Genomic DNA, 26,021 nt, shown 5'->3' on the forward strand with positions numbered 1-26,021 from the left:
CCTTTTTCTCTTCTATTTCCCCCTCTCTTTTTCCATTCACTAGCTCTAAAATGCTGAATTATGGCATATAAAGGATCACCAATGACTTCTGAAAATTGACAAGTCTTAGCTTTCCTTCAGCCAAGCTAGCATACGCCTTACCACAACAGGCAAACCTTAATTCAGTTGGCAGTAGGATTACAGCAGGTATATTTACCCTCAAGAACACTCATTTTCCATTTATAATTATCTTCTTCTCTGCTGAGTCAGGAGGAAAATCAAAATTATCCTCTGTTTTAGATGATGTTTTCCTTGGCCTGACATGAAAATTCTGGGTGATGTTGTCAAAAGCATCCAATTTAAATAGGATCAAAAGACAGGCTTTTAAGATCATCTGCTTCTCAGATGTGTAAAGGGACATTAGAAAACAGTACCTTTGGTTTCTAGTGTTGAAGATGGAGACATAGATAGATGGATGCTGCTTCATTGCTGTTAGTATAGGATAAGATAATAATTTATGTTTTCAGATGAGGCTTTGAATTTGATGATCTTATGTGTTCTAACTGGAAGCCRAGTTGCCCCTGGGGCATGTTTCAAAAGCGTATGAGTGTGCACTAATATTTCTACTGTAATTTTTTTCTTTGTTCCCCTGCAATATGAATTTCTGGCACCACAGTSTACTCAAGATGATGAAGGAGAGGGTATGAGCCTTTGTGGATACATGTGTGAAAAAGTATTTTTTTCTGGGGGAAGTTGTGGTTTGGGGTTTTTTTTGAGTATTTTTTTTCTGTAACATTCTTCTCATCTACAAATTACTATTTCCTGTTTGAAAACTCTGTGTAACCAAGATGCTTTTATGCCTCCTTAATCAGTGTGTTCAATTTTCCCTACAAGCAGACTCAGAGGATGTTCCTCATTCCAAGGAGTATGAATGCCACCAATATCCATGCCTCAGTGATCTAGAAATACTATGCTATCCCACTCACAAGCAGAAGCTGATGTAGAGCAGTTGTACCTAGAGACATGGAGTGCAGGTCCTTTGTTCATCCAGTTCTTTTGCCTCATCCCTATTTAAGAAAAGCAGAATTCTGTGAACAACTATGACAGCCAGCAACCTGTCTCCTCATCTGACTGCATGGAGCTATAGCAGCAATTTGGCCCAGCATCTAACCCAACACCTCATGAATCTCACCAAAATACAAGATAACAATACAGATGGAGTAAGATAACAATACAGATGGAAGCATTTAAGTTAGTATATGTATGTAGGGTAATTTGTGTTGATAAATGTAGAAGTTTAAAGCACTATTTTGTCTCATGCTCACATAAACTTACATTCCTTGGCTTTGCATTTTGCTGTGTGGATTAAGTTATAGCAGATCTGTCTGGAATACTCGTTGAGGCTAAACAGTGGTACAACTGTACAACTTCATTGTTTAGTATCAGCTGCTTTATTATGGGAATTCAAATAAAACTTGACCTAAATAAGGCAGGTCTTCCTGTTATTTTTAGAATGTTATGCCATATCCTATGTCCACATTTCACAGGCTGGTGTGTAATTAATGATGTGTGTCCTTTCTTTGCTTGTTAATTGATACACAAGCTTTTGAGAGGTTTATAATCAGGCAGAAATGTGAAAAGTGGAAAAGGGAAGAAAAAAAACCAATCTGCATGCCTTGATATCACATTGGAAGTGGGGAGTGGGGGTGGGTTGCTCTAGGCAAGCTCAAGACTGGACTGCCTCATTGCTGGGATCCATGAGCTTTGAACAGTATCTTGCTCCAATGCCTCCATGATCCTGTTCAGAGAAGTTGTTTCAAATGTGTCTTTTCCTTCTGTTGCCCCTTGCCCTGGCATCTGGCAAGAGGGCAGAGGAGCCTCTCAGTCAATTTTCTCCTGAGTGATCTCCATCTCACYGCTGTTCGCTTTCAGGTTGGAGGCAGGTGTGCAGGAGACCACAGGTTCCTTTAATCCCTATTAAGAACAGCAGATCACAGTGGCCCCTCTGGCCTTGTTCCCTATGACTATGAAACTAGCTTTAGCAGCTGAGAGATTTAATCTTTCTAGTGGAAATGTAGTGCTGGTCAAAGGTCTGCAMTGCATCTTTTAGGACAGTTTCTTAGCTGTGTGAAGTTAATTGTGAGGCAGTGTCCGTTCCAAGTCACAGRTTTTGGCAGAAGGCTTGTACTACACTCTTGCCTTTCTGCAGCTCCACTCCCTTCCCTGAGAGAGATCCCAAAGAGGAGAGCCACAAACTATGCCAGACGTGCAAAGAAGCCTCCAGCCCCTCTTAGAGGCTCCTTTATTTGCCTTCCTTCTCTTCCCATCACCTGTCTGGTGATCAGAGGGAGGGAACAAGCAGTTCTGGGATGCACTAAAAGTCGTGCATGGATGATAAGCAGCTCTGTTTTTCYTTGTTATCTTTAAAACCTACCTGGTGTAGTCAGTCAGCTGCTTCAGGTGCTCTGTTAGAGCGCAGATGAGGATGAGCCAAGGTGTCTGTGCTACATGTTACTTGGCTGTACCCTTGCCAGTGCTTGCAGCACATAGGATGGGCTAATAGGAAGCAGCCAGTCACTCCTTCAGCAGTTGCTGCCCAGTTTTGTTCCTCCATCTTCAGTTAATTTAGATCATACCTTAAGTGCGTCCAACAACTACGTTTAAGCAAAAGSTGTTACCATAGTAACACTGGAGATTTTCTAAATGCAGGCTATGATGTAAACAACTAAAATGACTGTCACCCCAAATAGTTTATTTCTTCTGTGTAGTTTACTGAGTATTTAAATCTGTTTTGGCACACACAGATTTACCACTTCTAAGTATAACTCGGAGGAGTAACACATCTTTTCTTACTGCTTCCATTTCAGCAGATCTGTTTCCATGTCAACAGCTCACATTGATAAAGAATTGACATTCTGACTGCATTTGGCAGTGTAGGATAGAAGGTGACAATTAAAATAAATCAATGTTTCTAATGATGCTGATGTTAAAACCATGCCAAAATACTGGGATTCCCATGCACAGTAGGCAGAGATTGCTTCTTTTAATCTGCAGAGAGTGAGACAGGAATTCTCATGGGAACAGACTTTCTTTGCAAGGTTTTTAAGCCTTCCTGCTTACAGATGCAGAAAGACTGGGAAAGCAAACTCTCTTTCTCTCTCTCTCTCTCTCTCTCTCACACAGAAAAATGTACCTAACACTCTGTGTATGGGCACATGTGTGTTTGCTTTGGCTCATCCACTTCTAATCTGGGTGAGGTCTAGGAATGCATAAAGCATGTAATAAAAAATAGAATGCAATTCTTGGACTAGAARCTTGTTTTGAGCTGAGTTTCTAGCAAAAGCTGTGGAGCAGGAGGGTTAATTAACGCCCCCTTTTTCCAATCCTGATTTCCTGGTATGTGAAATAYACATACAAGTCAATATATGTGTTGACATTACTGAAGGACGAGAAACATAGAGGCCCAGAGGGGCATTTTTTATGCTTCCAAGCCTGTTACMAAAACTGGCATTTCAAATTTTGTGTTTGGGGGATGCTTTTCTCTGTCTCCGTGAGCTGCACATAGATATGTAGTTTTCACTGTTGAGATGTCATCAGCCCTTAGTTCATGAGGCCTGAGATTAGTGGCCCAATGTATTAAGCACCCCAATTATACAATATGTGAGTAACAGAAACATGACCCTCATTATACAGGGGTACAGATGGATTAAAAGAAGTTTTTCAAAGCTGCAGGTTGGAGTGGAGGCTTTCAGGTGACGCAAGCTCCCTACCTTTTGCTGGGATGCCAGAAAATCTGGTATTGGCCCAGGGTCATACTGGAGTCACATGGCAGACATGGAAATCCATCTCAGCTTTCCTGATTTATAATGTACTCACCTTCAAGGGTGAGAAAAATTTGGGAAAACATTTCCCTGGAGGCACTCAACTTGTCTGAAGGCACCCTGTCTAGTTTGAAGTAGGTTTAAATCTATAATTTCTGTTGCATCTGGGGGCTGTAATTGCCTCCTGATGTTAGGCATATAGGTGATGTGCCTAGTGATCTTARTTATTGGGGATTCCCTTGTAATCCAATGAAAAAGTTGTGTCCAAACAATAGTTCATATCACCTTCAGTRTATGTCTAGCAGTGCCTGATACTGCTTTGTGAGTGTGTAAATTCACTTGTTACATCTTTCATATTATGGAATTATATAATTTTTGTGGGTTTGACAAGTGCATAAATKTACTTTGCTCAGTCAGGCTTCTATTTTTGAATAAAATTCTTAGGTGTGGTTTTAGACAAAGAATACAAAAACAGAAATACTGGAAAYGCTCATGTGATTCCTGGTACCACTGAGGTATACGAAAATGTGGTGAGCTTTAGCTCTTGTACACAGAACCAGTCATTTGTGTAATGGAGAATATAGATGAATATAATAAATCCCACACATGTACTAATAGCAATTTTATTTTCAGATTGCATTTTTTGGAGGATCTCTGGGCACTTCAGAAGAATTAGTAGATTATGCCTCACAGCAGCCCACAAGATGGTATAATTACTGTATTGTGTAAATGTGTAAGAATTGTTTTATTGATAAACAGAGAAYTTGCGAAATCAGTCAAGTCCATGGCAAGAAACTTCTCCCTACAGAAAAATCCAACTCTTTCAAATACAAGATGTGCAATGTTTATATTCCAGCAAACGAGCCATTGCTGAATGACTTTAATTTGATTGTGCAGGAGTGAGACACTTTTCGGACATACCTTGTGAATGTCACTGAAGTGCTGTAGCATAAAAAATAGATTGCAGCTGAGACAGGATATGTAATCTCTGTTCTTTGGTCTTGAATATTGGCTATAGCTGACAGCAGCTGGTTAGATGGGGCTGCACAATAATTAGGGCAAAGAAGATCCAGCCCTCTCTGTTGAACTGCTGTTGGCCTTCCTTATCGTATTACCTCATYTCCTGGCTGCAGGGATTGGCAATCCTTCAAGGAGGTGTGCACAATATTGTTTTCCCCCACCTTGAGTTGGAGGTATGAAAGTAGCAGGGACTGTATGTGCTSCTTCTCAGAGACTGGGCTGAGTGAGGGGTCCTGTGAGGGGTAACCTCTAGTACCTGTGGGATTTTGCTTTGAAGGACCCAAGGGTCAGGCAGCYGTCCCTCCTGGTGTCACTGCTTTCAGTACCTGGCTCTGCCTGACTTCTAGTGTCTCTAGACTCTAGAAGATTTTACCACATGCTTGTGGCTGTTSACTCTCAAGCTAAGTTTCAGTACCTACAGCCATTGTTCCATGAAGACATATGGTAGTGCTGCTTCTACCYATTTTATTCCCTAAATTTAATTAACAGGCGATTATAATATCTAGACAGACAAATATAATAATGTACTGTCATGCTTCATCATAGATAATGTCTGTAGTAGCCAAAGAAATGTTATTTGACTTAATATGAATGTGCTTGACATATGCCATCTAGRATGAGATGAACATGATGCCTGAGACAAACTCTGTAGTAACATGTGGTCCCTGTTGTTCAAAAGCTCTGGAAACCCGTCCATAATCAATAACAGTAAAGTTCTAAAGAATGAAAGGGTGGTCATAATCATTTATGTATGGGTTAATGCAAACCACAAGAAATATATAACTAAGCACAGACAGGAATTGAAGAACAGCTATGACAGTCCAAGAAACTCTGTACAAGAGACCCTGATTTTAACAAGACTCGTGCCTAAGACACAGCTGAGAAACCTTTGTGCAAAACAGAAGGAATATATAAATGACGGATGTTAAATGGTGTTTGTCTGTAATTGGATACAGCATAAATACCCTGAAAATGTTAACCTGATTCTGTCCAAATCTGAAAAAAAAAAAACTTTGCTCTTTCCACTCAAAATTTCTTCTAATTTTGCAGAGGTGCACTTGTGGACCACTAATTGAAAGAAAACTGTAAGTCTAATAGCTGAGCAAACTCTGTTCCAATCCAACATTAGAAAGTGGAGAAGGAAATAAATTGGTTATAACCCCTCATGTAGAAAAAATCAAAAGGTGGAAAATAAAAAAAATTAATTTCCCTAATAAATCAAATATGTCACACTTTGGGCTTTTGCCTTTCTACAATAAAAGAAAGCAAGAGGTTGTCAATGGCAAAAATATAACRTTGGATTTTAACAGATTTTAATTGTAAAACCTATTCCTCAGCCTTTGTGATGATGTCGTGGAAATGCAAGATGCTACTCACAGTTCTGCTTGGTTTCATTCAGTGTCAGAGTTGCTTTTTGTTGTCAGTGGGGTGCAGTTCCTATGGAGTGAAACAGCGCAYACAGCTTGGACTAAAGTGCCTTAAAACAGCTGTGTGCTGCCCTAGGCAGTACCTCAGTGGTTAATAAGGATAATGAATGTGCACAGTAACAACAGTGAACACAGCCAGTTTAAGGATCAAGRCCAAAGGTTATTTTTGGGTAAGAGAAAGAAGAACGTGGAGATATACAGGCGTGCAGGAATACAGTGCTGTGAGCAGATTTAGGGCCTTGGCAAAAGCAAAGATTCTTCTTCCTCTGCTGTTACATTGCAGCAAAGGTTTTAACCTGAAACATACATAGCTAAAATATTGCTTCAAGATGCCTTAAACTTTGCAGAGATTCACTTCTCCAGAGGGCAGAGCAGAGTGGAAGGGAAGAGTAGTAACTAGGGCTTACTGAAAACTAGTGGGGCTTTCTCCTGGGCCATGCATTACTGAGCAGTCACTTCACCACCTTTTGAAAGGATAGGGGCTCCTCTCCTAGACTCTTCATGCTGATAGARGTGTGCAGGCACAGAAACATCATACCACAGAGAATGCTGCAGTGTTTCAGTAGTAATRTATTTTTGGCCAAAAGGAGAGTGAAAGAGCCTGCAAGGACCCATGCAATACCCCTGTCTACCTATGTTGCCCTGTATGTCCTGAGTCTTCCTGCTGTTTTTCTAGTCCACAGCAGACGAGCCATACATCAGGTTGACTGGTTGCTCCATTAGCTCTCCTGTACCTGTAAGATGACAAGCTGTTGCTGCCACTGGAAGAGTGGTACTGGATCTCTGGTGACAAAGTAAGCAGGTACCAGAGACTGGCAAATGCATAGTGTAGCAAAAGGGAGATTCCAGGGTGTCAGAAATGTCTCATCTTGGTTCTGTGTCTCAATGTTTAAACGCTGAGTCAGCATCCCAGTGCACTGTGTTATTCTGGAAGGAAGYTACTCCATTTATTCCTTGGGTTGCTGATTGCTGGGGTCAGAGACTGGCCTATAATTGCAGCTGTCAGCTCAGTTTTAAATAGAGAGATGTAAAATAYCTCCTTGCACATCATTTATTAACATTTAAAACCCATCAGGGGACTTATAAAACATTCCTTTTTTTGTAACATTTATAAACTAGTGAGGAGCGCAGAAATACTCCCCTATATTAATTACCGTAATTTAGGCAATGTCCATGGAGGGCTGGTGAGCAGAGCAGCTATGATTCTCCCCCACAATTCTTTTATTTCTAGGCACTGAGGTTCCCCTGAGCCTTTCCAGCTGCAAATTCTCCTGACATGAAGCAGAGTAATGCTGGAGAGTGAATGTATTTTCAGACCATGATACATGAGGGAGTTGCACAAAGATTACTGGTAAGCCTGCTTAGTTAAACCAAGGGAAAATGTGGCATGGACAGTCTTATTTCATCTGGTCACTTCTTTTAGATTTGAATTAGGTTTGAAATCAAGTAAACTTCCTTTAACATCTTTAAATAAAGATGTATGAAGGCATTCACATCAGTTTAACTTGGATTGTTTCAGTCAGATTTAAATGAAATCRGTGAAACTTTCTTGTACTGAAGTGCCCTCAGTAAATACAAACTTCTGTCTCTATTCTRCAGAGCAGAGGAGCTGCAGCTCTTCTGGGTTTTCACAAGGCATAATTTTAGTCAACTAGACCAGTAGCCAGTGGGAATTATAAGCTTTGCTGAATGAGGGTAAATCAAGTGAGTGACATTTAGTGGCCAGGAAAAGAACATGAAGAAAGGAAGCTTTACTTGTCACTTAATGCAAATGAGCGCAGCAGCTTGTTTGAACCTCTCCAGGCCTACTGCTGTGAATGGTTTGGCCTGCCATAGGCCCTCAGTTCTTGTTATTGTCAGAGTATCCTGCAGGGCTAGCATAAGCACACATGGGGAAGTCCAAGTGATGCGCCTGACGGGGGAAGGGTCAGCCTGTAGCATGTATAGATGGCAAATTCCCTCTAGGAGCACCCACTCCTCTGCTGGTCCAATACCTATAGGTACCTACATGTGAGAGCAAGAGAATGGGCAGGTACCTATTTGGGTTATCACAGCCAGCTGATGCAAAGTAAGAAATGCAGCTRCTTGAGTTCGTGAAGCCTTTGTGGTGGGCATGTTCTCCTGCAGCAGTGTGACATTTGGAGAATAGAGTATGTTACGCTGAATGTCATCTTCAGTTTCCCCCATGAAATAATTTGAAGAATGTTCCCCAGCTGCACATGCTGAGCGGTGAGAATTGTTGCTGAAARCACATAATGTTGTGTATACTTAATTTTAAATGACTCCATCATGGAAAAGTGTTAGAGAATTTCTGTAATTKGAAGGGTGCAGATACGTGGTTTTCTTCATGAGAGGTGAAGCCATATAAACCCTGTTTGTCRCTTTCCCCCTATACACTTGCTGTCTCACCTGTGTTTCAGTGGATATCCCAAATCAGTGATGGAAAAGCGCAGCATCTATAGTAGTAGGGTTCCTGAGTGGGRGGAAATTGATTAGATCTGGTGCCTGAAGTGGAATTCTTCTGCAGATATTCTTCCTGTTACTGTGCCACTAAGCCGTATATCATTGGAGGGCTGAAATTTGTTTTTATCAATTCAGGAACAAGATCCTACATCTGTTCCTAATTACAGGTAGGGGTCTCAGAGGAGGTCTGAGTTACTGTGTATGTGGATATCAAAATGCATAGCTCTCATTACTTGAATAGGTAAATAATTTTATTCATCATCTGTGCAGGGACATAGGAAGCGTAGCCCAAGAGATGTTAACAATTAACAGCAATCTCATCTGCATTACTGGCTATCAATATCTTCAGCTCTTCTGCTCAGTAGTCTAATATTGACTGTTTAAACCTTCTGAAAAGGGGTAGGTGAATTGGACATTTACAAATATATTTCTGGTTTTGTTCAGATTGAATTTACATTATATTTTTTTGTGGAGGATATGATGTATGGTTTTCACTCTCTCTGGGGGAATGAGGGACCAAGTGTCTTCTGTAATATCTGCATTATCACACTTTGTGACTGGCTTTCATTCTGGTCAACGTGGTAACCACCGTGCWGGACTGCTTCCTGTGCCTGAAGTGGATAATTTCCCTGGACCCAAAATCTTAGTTTTGACAGAGCTGGTATTGTTTCTTGTCATTTCGAGGGCATCTGTCCCTGTTCCATACAGTGTACAGTTTTACCTTTCAATAAAAGCAATGGTTTGCTCTTAGTTTTTACGAGACCTTGCTCCACTGTGGGGTTCTTTTGGTTGCTTTCAATAAGGTCACACGTAAGAAATGCACCAACCCCTATTGATACAATTTATTGCTATAGATTCAAACAGACAGGAGAGAAAAATAACAAGAAGTGTAGCTATTTGCAAGCAAATGCACTACTATTAATATTTTTAAYTTGAGCTATACCTGCAGCACACTGGTGCCTTTTACTGAAGTCATCTGCATAGCCAGGGAGTATAGGCAAGAAACAGAGKTAGTACCACGTACCAGATGCTGATAGGACTCCTCTGGTTAACCATGACGCTACAACGTGGCTCTTCTTGTGGAAACAGTAACTCAAGTGTTGTTAACACAACCTTCTGTTAAACGATAACTGCTGGGAAATTTTTTTTTCTGCTAGGAGCTAAACTGTTCGATGCAGTGCAGATTACTGCTGACAGATTTGTTCTGCCCACTGCTAATTGTGGTAGCAAAAGTGCTTTGATGGTTTCTGTGTATGAGGCTGGGAAATCCCTCTGAGAAACTTAACACGTGCAGTAATGTAAAATTCACTGATGCTGTTATTTGAATTTTTCAGTTTATTGARGTGAACAGCAGTTACCTGCAAATGGGAACAGCCGATGATCTAGTGATTTCAAGTCAGTGTGTTTAATTTTAATTCWGTACCAAGCACATTGCTGGAGTTATTAGTAAAGCAATCCGTTTGGAAGCAACTACAGCAATACGGGTGGTAAATAGATGGCAGCATGGATTTATTGAAAGTAAATCATACAAACTAACTTAATTTCTTTCTCTGATAGGATAAAAAGCTTAGGAATAAGGTAAATCCACCAGAATCATGTATCGCTGTTTCACGGACATTTTTCWTACAGTTCCATACGACAGCCTTATAAGAAAATTAAAAGCATGGATAAGATATAATATTTTATAAAATATGATGGATTGTAATCATTTTGAGTGACAGTAAATGTATATGTCAAGGTATATMTGAAGTGCTTGTCACATTGGTGCTTATATTAATAACTCAGTTTTGAGAGAGAAGAGTGCCATCTTTTAGGAATCAATTCTGGCTCAAATACTAAGTTAATGTGCTCTATTTTCATTAATTGCTTTGATGGTAGGATTAAGACTTCATTGATTGTATGTGTGAATGATATTAGTCTTGTTGGGACTGCAAATACCATGCAGAGAGTAGCCATTAAAATATCTCCTTCTCTCATTGTGTTCCTGGCATACCCACTAGAATCTTGGACAGGGAATATGTGCCTACTGTGCCACTTCAAAATTTTTTCTGTAAAGAAAAACTCTTTCTGTCCTACCTGGGTTCAAGAAATTGGCTTTCTATCCGCGATTACTATAAAAAAACCCAAACCCCAAAAAATCTCACCTTGAAAAACTTACATTAAAAGAACATTAAGGTTGTAAAGCCAACCAATGAGTAATTAGGAAATAATAGAATTCAAGTGGCCTGTATAATTTTATTTCAGCTTCCTAATGCATATTTATTATGAAGCAGTCTTTAATTCCAGGAATTCACACTATTTTAAACTCAGGATTCTMTTTAGGTAGCTGTTTGCAAAGGGAGGAATTTCATCCAGACAGAGATTGGCTTCATGCAGTTTCATGAAAAATTCCTCAGAAATTAATTGCAGGTCAGTTTGCAGCCTACCATTCCTAATTATATTCTTACAAAATGGAGAAGTGCAGGCAGAGACTTTGAAGCATTTGAGAATAATGTTTCAGAAGCACTACAAAGAAACACATAGTTCTGAAGTGCAATGATGGTTCAAGAAATTGGTGAAATTTATTTAAAAAAAAATAAAACTTTTAAAATACTTCCAAATTCTAGTTTCAATGCAGGTATTTTGCAAGGTCTGTAAATAAAGTCATAATATGATCTATACATACACTGAATCTTTGTGTCTGAAGGTTTGCACAGTTGCCTTAGATGCATGACAAGTAGGCATTTTCTGTTGGATGCTCTGGATAATACCATTAGATGCACAATAATTAGGTGTTTTCATCTCATTAATATTCATTTTCATACATTTAAATGCCACTCTTATAGCATTTGTTAATTAACATACATTTACAATGGTATATTCCTCTTCCCCATTCACCCATTCTGACTAATTTAATGAGCTGACATATCAGATGACTTCTCTTACAGGATTCTGCTGTTGTATCTTTGGTGGGAACAAAGGAGTGGTTATCGTGCTGTTTGCAAGCAGTATTTGCACAGCTATTTTTCCTCATAAGGAATCTGGGCCATGGAGAATCTGTTCTTAGTGATGATATTGCAAAATCTTACTGTCTATTTCCTTTTATTCCTATTGTTAAAACCTGCATTGCAGAAGTGAAACTTGTGCCCTAATGTATTATTTAAAYCGAAAGCAAATACAGTTTGTACCCCCAAAAGTTTGTGCATATCAGAGAGTAGAGTGCAGCCTGTGAGACTGTAGTGAGGAACACACCAGCATTAAAAAAAAAAAACGAGCCCTTTACTTATTCTTGTAAGTAGGGCTAATTTAATAGGTAAACTAAAACATTCAGGGGAGTTGAAGGAAATCCCCATCTCCTGATAATGTCTGCAAGGAGGTGAAATAGTAACTGAAATGCTGCTGTATAATTACACCTGCTGGGGATATTCATTATGATTCTTTGGTTTCTCTGGAGTCTGACTATTAGTATTAAGTTAGACAGCTTGCCTGTGTATCGTACAAATATTTTAACAGACCATGCTCAGCACCTCCCACAGTAAAGTCTGTGGTTTCAGTTCCTATGTTGCTGCTGAAGGACTAATAACAAGAATAATAATAATAATAATAATAATAATAATAATAATAATAATAATAATAATAATAATAGCAGCAAAATATACACAGAAAATAAACATAGTTCTTTCTGTAGGTTTAGCAGATAAAGTTTTGGTGACAGTACACGACAGTTTTTCAAGTCTCATTTCACCAAAAATTAAGGTGAAAAACTCCTGTAAAATTCCTTATACTGATACATCAAAAAGCAATCTCAGCAGTTAACAGATTATTCAAATTCAAAGGGAGAAAACACACCTGGAGGGGAATTTTCAAAAAGGCTCARTGTCAACTTAATTCTGTTCCCACTGAAGTCAATGGGAGTTAAGCCAGTACAGAGCKTTTTTCAAAATCTTAACCCTGGGATCTGCATACCCATCTAAGTTCGATGAGGTTTACTCTTTAGGAGATTCCAAGTTATTAAGGGAGAGATTTTCAGTAGCACCTGAGGGATTTAGAAGCACAGTTCAATTAGTCTTTCAGTGCAATTTGTGCTTCTAAATACCTGGGACAGGTTTGAAAATCTCACGCTAAAACCCTGTCTCAGCTGTTGGTTAAAGCCTCAGTGCACATGTCTATTCTGATAAAAATAGGATTGCAGTGTGAGGCACATGCAGAATTTTGCRTGTGGTTGGATGGTACGCCAGGAGAATAGGCTGTCACATCCTCGTTAACTATAAATGAAGGGCACTGTCAAGTGAGGAGCGTTGGAACAACACTGCAAACACTGCTGCTGCCATCCTGTGCTGGGCTCTGCTTAATACTGAGGAGTCACGTTCCGTGACCTGTGTTAAACTGAAAGGCACAGAACTCCCYGAAGATGCAAGGAGGGTAAGTTAGTATTCATTTTGAGCACGATGGAAGGAGCTGGTGCCCCACTTTTTGGATTGGCATATCATTTAGGAGTGATGGATGTGGTTATACGTCAGYGAACATGATTTACATGGGTTTAAATGGCTCCTTTTGACGTGGTTTTTATACAGTGTTACTGCAGCCACCCAACAAAACCCTGCCCTGCTAGTGCATGGAAGATGATCAGATTTAGGTGTCTTGACAGCCCTCACTTTTTCTCCTGGCAAGAAGAGACGTATCCCTCCTTTCCCAAATTTCATGGAAGAGAAWACCCACTTCCTTTTAAATGTCTGAAAGAGAAGAGAGCAGAGRATTCTGTCAGTGTGTTAGAAACTGGAGGATTCAGCTGTGGCTCGTAGGAGGAAGGTTTTAAAGTCCAGTGTTCCTTCATTTGAGGGCAGCCTGGCTGGCAATGCCAAGTTAGCCCCAGCACTGTTTGGGAGCTCCAGCTGTGACATGCCATTGGTTCAAAGGTTAGWCTGCCTTCTTTGCTCATAGAATGCAGTGTATGTTTCCCATAGAAATGGGCAATATGTGTCTTTTAGATGTCAGATTCTCCTTGAGATACATCTATGCACTTCCACTGATGGAAAGCAGTTGGATGGCTACTGAATAACATTACTGCCAGAATGCTGTTTTGTGCCATACTGGTCCTCCTCAAGATGTTTTGTGAAGGTGCCTTGCTTTACGTTTTAGGTCTGCTGCAGCAAACTTGAACAGAAATTTGGGGGTCAGGAAGGAGGAAATGAGAGTAAGAAGTTGATAAAGATGAAACTGTTTTCCTTTTAAAAGGATGGCTAAAAAAAGGATACTAAATTTGAATCAGTTTAGAGTGCAGTACACCACAAAAAATGAAGAGGAAACTTGTAATTTATTGCAGGAGCTATCCTAGYCCCTCTGAAATTAAGTCTAACAGAAAAATCAGTCTTAGTCTTTACTTGGGTAAGCAGATGGGTGAAAGAATGTAAGTCTGTTTTTGTACCATCTCTTCTTCTCAGCAAGCCKTGTACTCCTGTCACGGGGAGGAGCAGCAGGAACATTACAGCAGCAGACCTAGAGAAATGCCAGATGCTCTTCTGCGAGCAAAGGGGGATGAAGCAGCAGGAAATGAAAGGAGCCTCATCCTGATGAATGCAGAGTGGTAGCAAGCTCTGCAAAGCAGGGTGAAATAGCTCCCCACTCCATAAAAGGAAGAAGTCTGGGAGGTGAAGTAGTTGCAATTCACACAACCCATGTCAGCCTATTCAAGGGACTGCTGTGTAGTTCAATACACAGGGAAGAATTACCATCTATACACTATTGAACCTAAACCAAGCCAAACCAACCTAACCAACCTAAACCCACAGCCAAACTGTTTCAAGGGAAAGCATTTGCACTTGTACTGGAAGTAACAGTTAATGAATGGCTCTAGAAGCTTCAGATTACATTAGGARTTGAGATTTACTGTCTGAGTGGGGTATCTCTTACAACAGTACTTTTGTTTAAATATAGATWCCCCTTTGGAGCTGCTTGATAGAGGAAAATATAACCAACAGTCTTATGGAACTCGCATTTCAGGGAGAAGAACTCTGCAGAGAACTGCTGCTTCTGAGGCCTTCTGAGTACACTAGAGTAGGAAAGCTCTGAGTGTCGGAAGGGTGGAAGAGGTCTGTAACAGGCAGCTCCTAAAATGAATAAGATCAGGCAGTGTATGGCTAGCTTATCATCAGGACAAAAAATGGTTGCATTATGGGGAGGCTAATGTCATGGAACCTAAGATAGGTCAAGAGGCAACTGAATTAGAGGTGAGAAAAGTGAATCATAGAATRGTTTGGGTTGGAAGGGACCTTTGAAGGCCTTATAGATCAAGCCTTCCATAATAAGCAGGGACATCTTCAACTATATCAATTTCCTCAGAGCCMTCTCTAACCTGACCTTGAATGTGTGCAGGAAAGAGGAATCTACAGCTCCCYTGGGCAAATTCCAGTGTTTCACCAATCTCACAGTAAAAAATTTCTCCTAATATGTCTAGTCTGAATCTACCCTTTTTTGGTTTAAACCCATTCCCCTCGTCCTATCCCTACAGGTGCTATTAAAAAGTCTGTCCCCATCTTTCTTATAAGACCCTTTTATGCACTSTAAGGCTGCTATAAGGTCTTCTCAGAGCCTTTTCTTTTCCAGGCTGAACAACCCCAAGTCTCTCAGCATGTCTCAGCGATGCTCCTGCCCTCTGATTATTCTGATGACCCTACTCTGGACTCACAACATCAGGGCCATGTCTTTCCTGTGCTCATCTGGATGCAGCACTTCAGGTGGGGTCTCACCAGAGAGAGTAGGTGGGGAGATTCAAACCCCTTGACCTGCTAGCCATGCTCCTTTTGATGCAGCCCAGGGTATGGCTGGCTTCCTGGGCTGCCAGCACTCATCCCCATGTCGAGGTGGCCATCAACCAACACTCCCAAGTCTTTCTCCTCAGGGCTGCTCTCAATCCATTCTCTGCCCAGTCTGTATTTGTCTTTGACATCACTCCAAGTTACACGCATGATCTTACACTGGGCTTTGTTAAATTGTATGAGATTCCTATGGGCACATTTCTCGAGCCTGTCCAGGTCACTCTGGATGGTGTCCCATCSCTCAGGGGTTTCAGCTGCACAACGACATAGCTTGGTGTCACATGCAAATTTGCTGAGGGTGCACTCTCTCCCTTTGTCTACGTCATTGGTGGAGGTGTTAAACAGTACTGGTCCCAGAACAGACCCCTTAGGGACACCACCTGTCACCAGTCTCCATCCARACATTGAGTCATTTACTGCAACTCTTTGAGTGTGTCCATTCTGCTAATTCCTTATCCATGGAATAGTCCATCACATYTGTATCTCTCCAATTCAGAGAGAAGGATATTGTGGGGGACTGTCAAAGGCCTTACAGAGGTCCAGATGGATGACATCWGKAGCTCTTCCCTTGTCCATTGAATGGAAAAGCTGTTGGAGTAGTCACAGGAAAATGTAGTATGAAGAGAAGGATGTAAAGAAGTGAGAAGACAAAAGTATCCCCATGACCCAGATAAAAGACTGAAGAGCTCTGGGTAACTTTGCCAATTTGGGCTGCAAAAGTGTCTGAGACTCCTATATGGTGGCCAGCCTCTGAAAAGCTTCTTAATACTGTCTTACTTTAGATTTTGTGAACAACTGCAGCTCCTGATAATCAAACACTGGAAATATCCTTTTGATTCTGCAAGGCTTGCCTGGCCTGTAGGCTAGATCCAGTGTGATGGGTAGCAGCAGCTTTGGCAGGAGCTGTGTGCAGATTGGTGATTTGGAGAGTAACATTTTCTTCACTCTTGGTCTAATCTTGGAGGAAGTGAGTCACTGCTATCTTTCTTTCATTCTTCTTGGAATTTGTGCTGGTAGCAAGAACACATTATAGAGAGTCAAATTTACTGTCCTTCCTTTCCTATACTTGTGTATCTCTTGTGTTAACTTATCCCACTTAGTGCAGAAAAAAACACTCATTTTGAAATGGGATCCATAAATAAGTGGCTCTAAAAGGGACAGAGGAACTACTAATGGCTTCTGTTCATCTCTGCCACCCAGCCTACCTAGCCTACTCCTGCCTTTACCTGGATCAAGGAGAACAGATGATAGGGCAGTTGTGCTGTAGTGTTTCCTTTCAGGCAGAACCTGAGGTCTCTTCAGCTTCACGGGAAAACAGTGACCCTGCAGCAGCCAACCCTCTGTGAGGTGTTAATCCTGCTGTAAGGATGGCAGCGGTGCAAAGCCGTCTGAATGTCGGCATTAGCAGGATGGGCAGCTGAGGTGTAGAAATAGATGATACAAGAATTTAGGGACGTTCCTTGGGCCATCCATAGCATGGTGCAAATCTGGGTCCTCTAAAGATGCTTCTCCTCCCTGCCTGCCAGATAAGCTGTTCTCACAATGCTGAGGCTGAAGCCTGGGACAGAGTGCATATCCTAAGGTAAAGTGGAAATAGAAGCGTATACCATAATTTGTGCTGCTCTCCTTCCTGACGTAATCAAGAGCTGTAAGTTTTACACACCAGTGCACAGATTACTGGCATTTACTAGGAAGAATGAGGAGCAGTCTGGCAACTGCTTGGAGGCACATGGAATATACAGGCAATTGCTCTGGAGCATGGGGAACACACAGTCAATTCAATTCCCAACTGGTTTCTAGGCAGGAGCTACCAATTAAAATTAAAAGAAAAAAAGACCGCAAGCTTGGGACTGATGATACGCTCTGGAGAGAGGAGTTGCCAACAGCTTGTGCTACAAAGATGCCTCTCTTTCAATGGATTTCAAATGGTGAAACTCAGGTAACAGATCATTCTTTTCTTCTGGCTTCCCTGATTTTCATGTACTCAGTCGTACAGCCAAAATTCCTACAAAGACAGACAGGGCTGCTCCCCATGAATTCCAAACAGCAAGCCAGCCTTTTGAGAGCTGATGCAGTGAATATGCCAGCAGTCAGCTATACCTAGGAAGTGAGATTTTAAAACAGGGCATCAGGTACCTGAGCAGAGAATATTGAATGATGAAGCTCACATAATCTACTAATGAGAGTGTGAGGCATAATWATAGATATATAGCTATATATGAAATTATTTAGGAATAAAAAAAAATCTATCTGATATATCTTTCACATTAATTGTTCTCAAGCCTCCGAAGCAGACCTCCTTCTGAAGAAGAAAACTGAAGTCTGACTAGGTGAGGTTATTAAACATATGTGGGATCTGTAAAGCTGGGATTTCTGCTGTGTCCATTACAGTGGTCTCTGAGGATCATGTGTAGAGTGTGCAAGTTTTAGCTGTAATTACCAAACTGCAGGAACTGTGGGGCAGATGAAGTTGTAAATCATAATCTGTCATTGGTTAGGAAGTCAAACATGCTTCCCTTGCCTCTCTGAGAAATCATGTGAATGTTGATTAACTAGTCAGGTAGAGGCTGCTGGCGAGGAGAATTTTCGCAAAAAGCAGTGAGTTTACTCAATTTTTTCAAATATTTATATGAAAGAGGATAACACCAAGATTCTTAGTGCTTCAGTGGAAGTCATTAGTGGAAGTCATAATGGTGGTGTAGGGCAAGAATTGTGATTTTACCTGAATTCCCTGCCAGCCAGAGAAAAAGCCATGCCCACCAGCCACTGAAAAATGATGGCACTAATCCAGTAAAAATGTCTGGAGGTAGTGTATGCATTGTTTTAAGATGCATTTTGTCACATGTGGCCTTTGCTTGGGAATCAGAGTAAGAAAGTGAAAACCTTTTTGGCACTTCATCTCTGTTGGGAAACTCGGGAATCACCGGACTCCACACCRCAGTACTTCAAAGTCATTGCGGTTCCTCACACTAACACAATTCTGCTACAGTAGGGTTTGCTTTGTGAAGGATAAACTGTGTGGCTTTCAGATTTCTCTTTCGGAGAGCTTAATGCAGAAACTGATCCACGAGCAGGTGCAGGATGGAATCATTAATTATTGCTTAGCTTAACAAACTGCATCTTAAATTATGATATCGATTACAATGCTGAATGAAAAGGCTGAGCTGGCATTACAGTATTTGACACAAGCAGCATTTTAAAGTGTTCACACTGATTGCGTGATGCACCAGTATTGTTTTTGGAAAGCAATAGACTTAAAATATGGCCTTGCATAAAGAGCTAGGTGCTTCTGAATTAATTTACTTAAACTTCGATTAAAAAATTTTGTATGGCGAAAGGTGCTTGCCCAGAGTTCTTGTTCTCCTTAACAAGTACAAGCCAATATTTGCTGTATCAGTTCACCAAATAAATGACATTAAAGCACAGCAAAAATACGTTTGCAGCATCCCTAGTAAGTTCTGTAGGATTTCCTGACAGGATAAACATGTCTTTTCTGCCCTCCTTTTTTCCCCTCCCCCCGAAACGAGCAATAAAAACATTTTGCATAAACAAATTCCAAATTACAACTAATCATAGGAAAGCTGACAAATGTATGCTATGCTAGTCTGTGAAAATACTAATCAAAGCAGTCTGTCAATTGTTAAAGTTAATGATTTAGATATGCAAAACTCTGACTAAATTTTTGTGGATAATTACATAATTACGCCTGGGTTAACACAATCAAAAATAGCAATTGCGTGCTCCATCTTGAAACCACCACGGCAGTTCCCTACTATCTTTTAAAGGCCTCTTTACCCTTGTTCCCCCTGCATACAAAGTGCAGTAGGAAAATAAAAAACTGGGAGTCACCTGGGAAGGAAAAGCAACCGTGGTAGGTGCCTTCTGCCTATTCCAGTCACTCTTTGCCCTCTGCAAAAATAATCCCCTGGAGAACAAAGAACCTGCTAGCGTGGGTGGAGGTGTGGGAAAAGACAGCCAGATAATGGAGGATTGGAAACAGGAAAGTTATCTGCTGTAACAAGCTGAAGGAGCAGCACCTCTACCCGTGGATTAAAATGTGTGTGACAGTGAGCTTTTCCTGTGAGAGACATCACAGATTGAAGGGGAGGGAGTTTATACTTTGTTTTAAAGGTTGTGCTGTGACACAGGAGCCCAGGACTGGCAAGGCTTACCTAGGTCATTAATTTTTTCATTAAATTATTAAATCAGTCAAAAGTTCCTTTTGAACCCAGACAGTCCCCTCACAGGTGTTTGCCCTAGGAGGTGCTATGAAACTCTTCCATCCAAACCCCACCCTCTTGAGCTAKGGAATGATCCCTCCACCTCACCACATTCTTAAAGCCTTTGCTGAGGTGCCAGAGGAAGGGAGATTTTGGTGGAGGGTAAACAAAAGGGGGTGAGCAAACCATATCTTGGTGGTCACTTTTTCCAGCTCTTTGAAAATAGCTCTGAATCTAATCGGGGCACCTTTGAAAAGTCTAGTCCTTGGAAATCTTGAATTTCTCTTGCACTACTGTTCCTTTTTCCTTCTCATGTTGGCTCCTTGCTCTCTTTTTATACTAGGTCTAACTAATATTCTACAGAGATCCCAGTTGTCAGGAATTTAGGAAGGTGACAGAGTATAAATAAAATGAAYATTGGGCTCTTTGCTGAATGTCACATTGGCTGGGATGGGGTAATGGTAGTGATGGSGATTTAAAAAGTAATATATCTCTTGTGTAATTTTTTATCATAATTTTTCTATACAGTTTCCATTAAATAGATGAATGACCTAAATGAAAAAGAAATAAAGTGAAAGTATAAAATCAGTCCCTGTCAAGAGCTATATAAAAGGGCCCGGGCCCCAGGCTTCTGAAACTGGCTGCCTAAACTCCAGAATCTGCAAGTAGGTTTTCAGGTGAATTGACTGGCTATACTAGTGGTTTACTACTAGTAGGGATCTAACATGTAAGGGAAGCAAATGCTTATTGATGCAGAAGCATTCACAACACCACTCCTCTGCACAGAATATGCTGTCCAGGTCAGCTTTAGCTCATTGATGTTATGGGGCCCATTATTGTTTTGGTTATATTTTCAAGTTTGACTATTAGAAATGCACTCAGTGAGTTGCTCAGTCTGGATTAAGGGTGTGAAATTAAATCACAGTGCAGTTGGATGTCTGAATGAAACCCGAAATGTTGTTTTGGAAACCTCACAAGCACCTGGAACAATATCAGAACTCTGAGGCACTATTCACCAGTCTTACACTGCTTACTTCTGCTGCACTGATGAAGCAAAAATAAACTTCCTGTACTTAGACAGATTTTAAACATTTTTGTATAAGACAGAAACCAGATGGAATATTTTCACAGCTGACACCAAAAWTCACAGTTTTCGTGACTTCTGTGATACTGTGATTTATACAGGGACTTTCTGTATCAGCAGCCCTGAGCAGACAGTGTTTTGCCATTCAAGTTTTTAAATGTTATTTGGATTGGTAGGTCAAAAGATTGTATTAGCTGTGTGAAACGTGAAATATCAGTGGATTTAAATGATAGTTCTGTGAGCTGTTCTGTTTTCACATCTTGACTATAAGTCATGCTAATAAAATACATTAAAAATACACTGCTCCAAAATGGATAGCAAACCCTTAAGTCATTTCTAGAAGCAAACAAGAAATTCTTATGTCAGGGCATGAGTACAAGGCAGGCAATTGCTTTCAGCATTTGCTAGATCTTTTAAAGGGGGGAACATGAGTGGCAGAAGGAATTCTGCATGGGGCTGCATGTTTCACAGGCAATAGTTTCAGATGAAGATAAACCTGACAAAAAAGCATTGAACATTGTTTCTACATTTTGGGGAGGTGGATTTTTTGTTTGTTTGATTGTTTTCCCCTACTGGGAATTACGCAGCCGAGTGAAAATTGCTGGTAGACCAGTGGGAAGGAAATGGTGGTTTGTGTGGGAYCTGGCAGAGATTAATACAGGCAGGGATTTTTCACCATGTCCTATTTCATTTGCTCTCCATTTGTGCCTGGATTAGCTTGTTCTTTGCAGTCGAGATYCTTCCTGTCTTTGTGGGAATTCACAGTTTCATGTGAAACTTGTCTTGACCTGTACCTGAAAAAAASCCTCAGAAATGCATTGTTTTTTGTGGTTTTACAAGACTTTCTCTACACATGGGAGCAGTATTTCAACAACCTGTGTGGCTGCCTGCCTGTTTCCTGTGCAGTTCCAGATTTTACGTTTTCCTTTCAGAGTCGTAGCTGATGCCCCTTCTGGCTAGGTGGTATCCTTCCTTATCTTGGTGGTTTTGGTTCTAATAGTACTCAAGAGTTCCATTTGCTGAAGGAGRCAGTGTTGGAGATATTCCTTGTATGTGTGTATTTATAGGATCCTATACTCTGAAATCTACTATTCTCCCCATCCAAGAGAACTAGTTTGCATAGGGCTCCAGAGATCAGAGAATTGTCTTTTCTCTGATTGAGTGTTTGTTTGGAAAGGGTTGTGTTACTGCTAGGGAATGTAATTTCATAGAATTGTAGAATGGCTTGGGTTGGAAGGGACYTTAAAGACCATCTTACTCCAACCCYGCACCATGGGCAGGGACACCTTCCACTAGAACAGGTTGCTCAAAGTACCATCAAACCTGGCTTTGAACACTTCCAGGGATGAAGCATCCAAAGCTCCTCTGAGCAGCTTCTTCCATGACTCACCACCCTCTTAGTGAAAGATTTCTTCCTAATATCTACTCTAAACCTGCCCTCCATTAATTTGAAGCCATTCCCCCTTGACCTATCCCTACATGGTGGGGATCTCCAGAGCTGGATGCAGTGTTCCAGGTGGGGTCTCACGAGAGTGGAAGGGCAGGATCGCCTCCCTTGCCCTGCTGGCCCCACTGCTTCGGATGCAGCCCAGGACACAGTTTGGCTTTCTGGGCTGCAGGTGGACACTGATGGGTCATGYTGAGCATCTCATCCACCAGCATCCTCAGGTCTTTTTCCTCAGGGCTGCTCTCAATCCATTCTCTACCMAGCCTGTATTGACACTGGGTGTTGCACTGCCCCAGGTGCAGGACCTGGMACTTGGTCTTGTTGAACTTCATCAKGTTGGYGTCGGCCACCTCTCAAACCTGTCCAGGTCCCTCAGGATGGCATCCTTTCCAAGTGGTGCCAAACAGCACTGGTCCCAATACCAATCCCTGAAGAACACTACTCATTACTGCTCTCCACTTGGACATCAAATCAGTGACAGCAACTCTTTTGAGTGTGACCATCCATCTAGTTCCTTACCCATCGAGTGGTCCATCCATCAAATCCATGTCTCTACAGTTTAAAGACAAGGATATCGAGCAGGACAGCACCAAGTGTTTTGCACAAGTTCAGGTGGATGATATAAGTCCCTCTTCTGTCATCTACCATTGCTGTAACCCTACTATAGAAGGTCACCAAATTTGTCAGCCATGATTTGCCCTTAGTGAAGCCATGTTGGTTGTTACTAATCGCATCCATATTTTCCATGTGTCTTAGCATAGTTTCCAGAAGGATCTGCTCCATGATGTTGTTGGGCACAGTTGTGAAACTGACCAGCCTGTGGTTCCCTAGGTCTTTCTTTCTTCCCATTTTAATAATGGGAATTATGTTTCCCTTTTTCCTTTTTCCAGTTTCTTGACAGCTCTGAGAAAGATGGAGGTATATGCAATTGTAGGTGCTTCTAATATGTGCACCTTATCTKTATAGAAGGATTTATTGTGTAAATCAAGGGTAAAATAAACAGTTAAGAGGTAATATACAGCAAGGGCAAGGCTCAGTCTCCAATRTGTTTTTCCTGCCCAACCAGTTCTTAGGCATCACAAAGTATCCTTCAGTTTTCTGGAATGTATGTGCCAGTCTCAAATTCAATGCAATGGTCAAATGAATTAGCATTGAACCACACTTGCCCTTTATGTTGAAATGGCACTTGATGTTGTTGGACTCCCGCACCCCATCCTCCCACCTACAAAAAAAAGTAGAAATATGGTAGAGACAGAGGGGGAGGATGGTTAATAATTTATAGCAAATCTTACTGAATTTTGTGCAAAATAAATATTGTTTCCAACGATATCTGCTGAAAACTGGCATTCAATAAAACATTTGGTGATAACATATGGARGGAGGTGTGAGAGACAGTTGAAGAAGCTTTCCACTTTTCTGTAYATGTTTATAATCTAGTGTCCTCAACATTATAGATAATACATATTGAAACTGTCTGTATGCAACCTGTCTTAAAAAAAAATTAGAAAAAGTGCTGTTATGAGTAGAAAATGCTGGCATTCTCAACATGTTATTTCCCCATTTGGACCTTTTTTYCCTGTTYCTTTTCTTTTCCTTTTTCAYTCCCASCCAGCTTCAATGAATATAGACACYGTTTTACAAGGTTCATGCTAATGAACGATTGTTTAGAAGGCTGTAGCACAAATCTGTGGTGTTCTTCCATAGACAGTCACTGAAATCCAGGAAACCACATTTTAAATATAATGCTGATATATATCTAGGGCAGTTTAAACAAATGCAGTTGTGTTTGCAAGATACTTCCTTTGGCTACACTGATCTGGCAAGTTATACATACATACATACATATATATATATATATATATATGCCTTAAATCCCATGTGTACTTGCTTTGAAGTCAATGGGATTACTTGTATGTTTATATATTCTGGTGGTTTGAGGCTTTAAAACGTTGGAGGACATTTGACATTTAGAAAAGTAGGGCTGGAAGGGGCCTCAAGAAGTCCTCCTTCTGCAGGATTGGTTATATCATTCCTCAAAGAACTGGATTTTTAGGCTATTCTTATAAACATCTGGTAATAGAGATTCCATATTYTATAGTTTTCCCAGGCTCCATCCCAGTGCTTCACTATCTTCATTATTATAAACATTTTTCTGTARTATCTGGCCTGCATCTGTCCTGCTACAAATTAAAGCTGTTATTCTTCAAACTTTTTTTCAAACATGTAAGAACCCTGTGTGTGACAAACTCTTATTATTCAAAGTCTTAAAATTGCCTTCCCAAGAAGGCAAATTTAGGTCTTAAAATTGCCTTCCCTTCTCTTCTCTGAAGACCTCAGAATTTTCAAATCTTTTCTCCTGGACACATTTTCTAAACCTCTCTGTTTGCATCCACTACTTTTYTTCTGGGGTTCTCCAGTTAGACCATGTCTTGCAGTCTTGCAGTCTCCTCCTTTCCATCCCCCATTAAGTGTCAGCCTGGTTATTTGTCAGCGTCTCTTGAAACTCTGARCGTCCATACTTGCAGTTGTCCTATGCATGCCATTTGTATAGTCTGCAAGCACAGTAAGTGTGCTGTGTCATGGCCAGATGATTTATGAAAATACTAAAACACAGTCATATCCACAGCACAGTTTTTTAATCCTGTCCCCCTAGATGACTTCAGCTTTGGGCAAATGATAACTTYCTTTACCCATAACACCCAACCACTTTTGTACCTGTCTTGCAATTTTGTCCAGACCATGTTTTGTTAGTGTGCKTCAGAGTGACATTTGAGACAGCACCACAAGCTTTACTAAATCAGGAAACRTGACATCTCCTGCTCTGCTTCTGCCACAAGGCCTGTTCCCATATGGCAAAAGAAAATTAAATTGATTTGACAGGATTTTTTTCTCTAGAAATCCATGCTAGCTGCTATTCATTTCCATGTTATCTTCTAGGCAGCTACAAGTAGTTTGAATACTTGTTCTGGTGTTTTTCTGAGGACTGAAGAGAAATTGAATGGCTTATAACTCCTTAGTTCTGCTTCCCTCGCTTTGCAGAGCTGGATATTCTGTTTACCTTTCTCTAGCCTTTTAGTACCTCATCTTCTRTTATTTTGTTTTCAGGGGTGACTGTCCAATGATTCAAAGAACTCTCAAGTGGCTTCAATATAGGATTCCCGAGTTGAAATGCATTATGCCCAATCAATTTGAAAATCTCTGATTTTCTTAAGGACATAGTAATCCTCTCTTTTTAGGCCCTTATCCTCCTGCCACTACCTCTTCTGTTCCTTGTCTTCACTGGCACCTGTGCCCTTAGAAGTTTCTCAGCAGCACTATCAATTCTCCTAAACTGTTTTTTTTTTGCCGTGCATGAAATCTCTTGAGTTGAGATCGACTGCCAGAGTTAAATCCTGCTGATAGCAATAATTGTGTTGCTTTTGGTTTAATTGTAGACCATGGAAAGAACCTTGATTTTTGGTTGCTTCTTGGACAGTAGTCTTGCTGAAGAGTGAATGGAAAAAATTGCAGTAATGGGTCCTGAGGTGGGTTTTGATTTGGGATGCCTGCTGACCAACTTGTGTAAGGTAGGGTTTGAACTGTTGTATTGATTTGTTTTCAACCAGAACAAATGGCCCAGCTGTCACTCTGGGAGCTTAATGAACACTTATGCCACAATGTCTGCTCCTCTTTGTTGGAACTGAGAATTTATTTTAGCTAATTGTATGTTTAGAGAATAAATTGACCAYATTGTATTCACCTCCTGAAGTTCTTCTTTATGGTGGCA

The sequence above is a fragment of the Malurus melanocephalus genome, unplaced genomic scaffold (assembly GCF_030028575.1).
Source record: "Malurus melanocephalus ecotype Western Australia unplaced genomic scaffold, MMel_1.1 scaffold_394, whole genome shotgun sequence".
NCBI classification, from domain to species: domain Eukaryota; kingdom Metazoa; phylum Chordata; class Aves; order Passeriformes; family Maluridae; genus Malurus; species Malurus melanocephalus.